At 35.7% G+C, this 7245-nt stretch overlaps 1 protein-coding gene across 1 annotated transcript in view; it reads left to right on the top strand.

Moving 5' to 3' along the window:
* The first annotated feature begins 2045 nt into the window (after positions 1-2045).
* The window catches only part of rst (irregular chiasm C-roughest), a 39722-nt gene continuing 34522 nt past the window's right edge, over positions 2046-7245 (top strand). Inside the window, exon 1 of the mRNA XM_077443783.1 lies at positions 2046-2273. The gene's annotated coding sequence lies outside the window, so the exon portion shown is untranslated. The remainder of the gene's footprint in view (positions 2274-7245) is intronic.

The following is a 7245-nucleotide window of genomic DNA, read 5'->3' as shown; positions in this document are numbered from 1 at the left end:
GTACGCAGTTGCTCGACCTTAATTATATCATCGCTCATTATCTTTGCCATACTTTCTATTATCATAACTCGAACACATGTCTGATTAAATGGTAATGAGAGCGACATGTGAGCTGATTATTTCAAATGTGGAATGAGTACACTTTCCAAACTAATTTAAGTACATACATATATTATATTTAAATAATAATTTTCATACACGATATAATTTTTTACTTGCAATATACATAATAAAAGTCAAAACAATACCTCATATTTTATTAATCTACCAACCAGCGTTGCTCGGGCGGATGTCCTTCTAAGGATTCAACCATTTCTAAAGCCACCATGAAGTTTGAATACATATACGGAAATATAATTACAAGTAGCAAGTAAGGGCGAAAATACACTGAGTGAGACGTTCGAAATATGCGAAAAAAACGCAGCATCTGTAACCCATATACATGGTGCATAATCCCAAAAATCACCCCCTGAAGTGTTTTCCGTGATAATTTATCCTTTTAATTATCCTTGCTTGACAGTGATCGATAACAGTGAAAATATTTGAAGAAATGTAGGAGAAACTTGTCGGTCTCATGTGCCACGTTCCTTGCTGTGTGTTTTTGCCCTTAGTCAGCTTCTCGGTTTGTCTATTATCATGCTTCTCTATTATCATACCACGTGGGTTGCCGTGAGAAACCAATTCCTTTCCAAAGCCACTTGTCGATATATCAACGGTCAAAACACAAAGGTCAAATAATAGGAATAATAAAGGGCCTTGATTTGATCCTTGGGAAATCCCAGAAGTGGCAACATACTCATTAGAAAAGCAACGCCCAAACTTAACGAATTGACGTCTATCCTTAAAATAAGAAACAAAAAGACTAACAAGATTGTTAGTAAAGCGAAGAAAACTTAATTTACTAACTAAAATTTTATGATTAACTTTATCAAACGCCTTCTCAAAATCAGTATATATTACATTCATTTGATTATTACAGTCCAAAGAGCTGGTCATGTCACTAGAGAAACATATCCAGCAGTATGGCTCAACGGTAGTGTGTATGTTTAGCACCAAGTGATCAGTGGGTTCGATCCGCTATACTGTTGGCTAGATTTGTGACTCCAAATGGAGTCATGAAACATGAATTGTGAATGAACACTGATGTGCGGTTGTTCTTGTGCGATATTCATGAACAACCGTCTCGTTCTCCGACGAGAGGGTCTCTTAGACTGTATTCGTTGGGGGGGGGGGTGGCCTCATGTTGAGGGCTTTAAGTGTCAAATTCCTTGACCTTTAAAGCGGGCTAAGTATTGGATGGTTTTATAGCCAGCAGTATGGCCAAATGGTAGCGTGTATGTTTAGCACCAAGTGATCAGTGGGTTTGATCCGCCATACTGCTGGTTAGATTTGGGGGTATTTGTGACTCCAAATCGGTCGTTTCTTATCAGATTTTGCCAATTTTATTTGATCATTGTTGAAACGGTTCCTCAAAATTGGTAAAAAAAATCATCCTGTTGTCACAAATCTTCTGTATTTATTGTATGTACAATTTGTAAAAATTATATACAAATCTAAATCCATAGATGTCTTAATGGATTAATCATTTAATTAATTAATTAATTAATTGTTATTTCGTATTCTTCAGCTTCTGTAAATACAGTGATTTATGTAATCATAAAAAATGTTGCACTGTTTATGATTTATTGTCCAGGAAGGTGCATTATGTAAAAAATAAAAATAAAAATAATAAATTGGTAATAGCTGATCTAGCCGGACGAAATCCATACTGCTGATCAATAAGTGCATGTTGATATATTTGTGTAATATTACTTCAAACATTTTGGCTGACGCAGACAAGATAGCAATGGGTCTAGTTTGTAATAGAAATTGGAAAATTTGACGGTTGATTATTTTGAACAGTACAAGTATGCTTGTATGTAGGTCCCACAAATACGAAAATTCCACTAGTGAGGGTTTCCCTATGTGGGTATTTAAAAAAGTGTAAAAAAGAGTGTGAACCCCTGGCGTCAAGTGTTCCAACTTGTGGATTCACCGAATTGTTCAGTGTCGCGCCGACTTGACGCGTCGAAACAACTCGACTAAATTCGATAACCTTTAGCGTGCGCGTGCCGTGCCGCAACTATCGCAAACCCCGTCTAAAACACACCACCCTCCTCTCACACGGAGGGGAGGGAAATAGGGGTTTGAACCTGGGGGATTTTCATCGCGGTTGTGAAATTACGCGCGCTGACGCTCTTTCCCTCCATGCAAATGTGTGGCACAAAACACAGGTAATTTTTGCTCTTTTTTACTACTTTTTTTTTGCGTTGCTACTTTTTTACCTTCCCGACAAATGAGATTTTTCGCGTCTTTTTTACGGTTGAATATATGTATTTTTTGACGACGCAGCGAGACTGCTGAAAATGACGCACTTTCTACTATATTTAGAGCGTTTTCGGTACCCTCCAAAAGTGCGTTTCTACTATTTTTTTCCGCTTGAATAGTTGCGCAATATGTGTTTCATCAATTGCGTTACGGATAAATTTAGATGAACGATTCATGATTGATCATTTTATGAGGCATAAATCACACAGCGATGATTGTTTTTCGCTAAGGTTATCGAAAGCTTTCGCAAAATAGTTGCCGAGTCATCTTCAATCGTCTTGATGTGTACAATTTTAACATTTTTCAAACAAGTGTATGAGTTCTCGCGTTGACAAATAACTCAAGCCGTTTGAAGTAAATGGAAAAACCACGCACGATCGACTTTTAAATTGTAAATATAGAAAAATAAAGGTCGTATTTAACATGTTTTATAATGTTTTTCTCTAGACACACCCCCCTCCCCTAATACCAAATGCATGTCGAGAGGTCAGAGGCCAAACGGTAGTTGTTGAACTTTCCAAAACAACCGATAAAGGTCAGTTGTTATAGAGAGGAGTATAAAATGGGACTTTTTGAGAAAATTTTGTTTGAGAATCCCTTGACCATCTACCATTAAAGTTATAGTATATGAAATAGTTTTCCAAATTTGCGTAAAATAAAAACAAATTCATTAATATTTTATATACATCCATACATATATATGTACACAGCAGGTAGATATTTTATTTTATTTTTACATAGATACATACATATATACCAGGAAGGCCTAACAGGTAAACCACGATGCCCCCCTTAGACAATTAATTACAATCATAAATCGCTATATTTCGATAGGCTTAAGAAGACGAAATTAACAATTAATTAATTAATTAATTAAACCATAGAGACGAGTATAGTCTTATACTTTTAGATACATTTTTACATATTGTACATAAATCAAATTCAGATATAGCGGGTATTATGGTTTTTTCCAAATTGATGGAAGAACCATTTCAACAATGAAATCAAATAAATTGGCAAACTCTGATCGACTTAGAGTCACAAATATACAAAGTTTGACCAGCAGTATTAAGAGGGCTGGATACCCGAAACGTTAATTTTGTTGCCGTTCCTTTATTCGATATATATATAGAGTGAATGCGACAATATATATCAATATATATATATACATATATTGAGTGAATGCGACAGTTGCGCCTCGACCAGATAATATCTATTTTAAATCGACAAAATCGAGGTTTCGTATTCTCTAGTTTTCTCCTCCGAAACCGGACTAATTAAAAAAAAAAGTTTCATCATCGGTATGAGAAAGATATTTTCTATATCTGTGTGGTCGTATTTTTTTAAAAATCAACCGTTAAATAAACACGCTGGACTCTTTTCATGGGTGTAAAAAAAGAGGCGATTTTATAGATGTTTGGCGGCTCCTAAGTCATATAAAAAATAACTAATCAAAAAAATAAAACCACAGAAACATGCCAATGGTGGATATCCATAGCATATTAAAAAATAATTTCTCTAGTGCCATTATTGAGGAAGAGAAATACGTTTGTATGGACAAGGCGCTGGTGTACAGCCCTCTTAAAGATTACCACTGTATCGAACCCAGTAACCTCTCGGTACTAAACATAAACGCAACCACCGAGCCACACTGCTGGTGTTTGATATTTAATTTATGATTGACATGATATTTGACCAAAATGTATTTTTATTTTATAATACTTCTTAATGGTGTGAATGTTCTATATTGACGTTACTCGCTTTATCGTTTGCTTTTCTTCGTAATAAGTTTGCTATAAATGTTTGCATTGTCGTGAAAGTACTACATATATCAAGTCTATCCGTACACTTGGCCATTGAAACGACAATAATAAAAGAAAGGCGTATCGTGTGAAAAAAATGAAATTGCGAATAACACAACCATCACACACTTTATGATTGATGACAACTACGAGTATATTACAGTTAAAATTGCCTTTGATGTTTCGGTTCGATTCAAATTTTTATTCCGAGCTAACATACGAGTACATTCATAAAAACGAAGAAACAATTCATATGTACGTACAATGTGTCTGCGATGGTAAAATAAAAAATAAAACAAGACGGAGTGGAATACTCTAATGACACTAAAAAAGAGCAGTAAAATAAATTGTCTCGAAGAGACCGAGTGCATGACACGTGTTGAGTGAAATGGGTGCAAAATAAACTAAATTGTTCAGAATAGAAATTAATTTCAACGCCCGCTAAAGCTTCTCAACCGTATATTTTATTCAATTAAAAGTTGAGCAATCCCTTTTAACCGTAAATATAAAAATAAAAATGCCTACATTAAGTTAATGTAAATATTTAGAGGAGCGCCTCCGCATAGGATACGTCATCGCCCACAGACTGTACCTACATATTATATACATTTTTTACACCCTAATAATACACATATATATATATGTTTACATTTTAACTTTATTTTATTGTATTTTACAGACACATTTTACCGAGTTTCGACCTTCAGACTGTCTGCAATCGATAGACCGTAAAACTATCTGTCTGCGGAACACTTCAATCGAGCGTTCTTTCATTTCGTATTTTTTTTTTTTTTTTTGGCTATTTTGAAGTGCTCGCAACAATCCATTATCAATTTAGAATTGAAACAAGTTTTAAGCTGTTTCCAAATAAATATACTTATATACACCCTCGAGGGACAACGTACGAATTACAGAATCGGCCGGTGAAAATAAAAACTTTCATCAATACGTATTTGTTTACATGTACATATGTACTAATTTGATGCTTCGTTTAATACTTTTAAAAAAGTAAATAAATACATACTTAAGATTTAGAAACAGTGAAAAAATGCCCCCCGTCTATAACACGCTGTGTAACATTCCATTGTGAAATATCCTACGAGACTCGAGTCAATTTAACTGCATTTCTTTTATAAATAGTCTTCACACAGTTACTAGGGGTATTTATATTCTACAAATATGTGCACGAGTACAATACTTTTTAAATACCTTTTTCATGTTTTATGTAAATTTCAAAGATACACAGATGAATGTATTGAACTGGTTGATTAAATTTTGCTTCGATAAAAATACTGACATATTTATATATGTACATATGTACACTAGCTGAACCCGGCATGCGTTGCAATGCCAGAATAAGGCATGCAATTCCCGTTCCTGTTTCAAGTGATAGTTAGAGCTCTACTAACGTCTCTTGAAAGTCGAAAGTCTCTTCAAACCAACTGGTATCGTGGTTACCAACAAACACATTTCCTTGACTACACAATGGCGCTTCAAACTATCGCGTCGATAAAATCGTAATTACTAATATTATTATTAAGAGGCTTTTTTCCGTTTTTATGTATCTCACAGTAAGCTTCCCAGGACATCGCTGCGTTACAAATGGTTGCAAACCACGTGGCCGCATGCTCATTTCATACTTCTGTCTCAGCTTTTGCCATTTTAACCGCTTAGACGCCCAGCCGACGCGCTGAGCGTATAATAGATACGGCTGTTTGCACCTTGAGGCGCTTTGGGCAGCTAAGCGGTTAAACTTGCCAGAAAGATCCAACTCAATTTTACGAATTGCTAATCATCAATGTACATCGAAATGTCATCTGCGCAACCCCATGAATATCTCGTCTTTCGTACATGCTGAAATTCAAACAGTCAAAATTCAGTCGAAATGAGCATGCAGCCGCGTGGCTTGCAACCATTTGTAGCAAACCCCCCGGACTTGCATACAACAAATACTAAAAGTTCCATCGTAATCGATTCAGTGGTTTAGGAGCCCATACGAGACAGAAAAACAGACAGACAAACAGATAGACATTCAATTTTTTATATATAAATACATAGTATATGGTTTTATAAAGTTTGCATACAACAAATCCTAAAAGTTCCATCGTAATCGGTTCAGTGGCTTAGGAGCCTATACGAGACAGAAAACAGACATTCAATTTTATATGGTTACCTGACAACTCGTTCACAGATTTTCCGTAAACCGATGATACGCTCCAGGCATTAGGTATACGGCCATCTCTTTCTCACCCCGTCTGTTCACCATGATCTTGTTTACTATGCCATTACGTATGCAGAGATCTCTTTCACAGACCGTCTGTTATCGATGAAAAAATGGTCTGTGAAAGAGATGGCTGCATACGTAATGGCAGAGTAAACGAGATCATGGTGAACAGACGGGGTGAGAAAGAGATGGCCGTATACGTAATGCCTGGAGCGCATCATCGGTTTACGGAAAATCTGTGAACGAGTTGTCGTGTCACCTTTTTATATATATATAGATACATAGTATATTATTTTATAAAGTTTCATCTTGTTCTGTTGTTTATAGAATCTGTTTTTCCAAAGTAGATTCTGTTAACTTTCATAAACGAATTAATGGTATGGGAGGTGGGGGGTTTCAACTCAACTCAACTCAAAAAATTCGTTTCGTGCAACAATTTTAATAATATTCATTGAAAAATTCAGTACAAGATTTGACCCATACACGAAGACGTGTGAATTTAATTAAAAACATATAAATAAATTAGTGGAATTTATTATTTTAAGATTGGAATTATTGAATTTCTTTTGAACTGAAGTTGAATGTTGGTGCTACTGAATGGAATAGAAAGTTTGCTGCGGAGGAAACATTTTAACGTGGAAAATTTACAGAAAATCCAATTTGTTCGAATCAAAGTCGCACTTTGGCGCCAGGGGGAAAAGGTACAAATAAAAGTGTTGCCATTTTATTAGAAATGGCGACAGGAAGCTCGAGCACGGTGTCTCTGTAGATGTCCCCGTAAAAAGCTCGGCTATTTCTGACCGTCTGGAAATGCGTCTCGACATTAGGGATATCCTTTTGTTACCAGGGGCG

The sequence above is a fragment of the Arctopsyche grandis genome, chromosome 13 (assembly GCF_051622035.1).
Source record: "Arctopsyche grandis isolate Sample6627 chromosome 13, ASM5162203v2, whole genome shotgun sequence".
NCBI lineage: Eukaryota > Metazoa > Arthropoda > Insecta > Trichoptera > Hydropsychidae > Arctopsyche > Arctopsyche grandis.
Note: the sequence above shows the minus strand (reverse complement) of the source record. Positions and strands in the feature narration are given on the sequence as shown.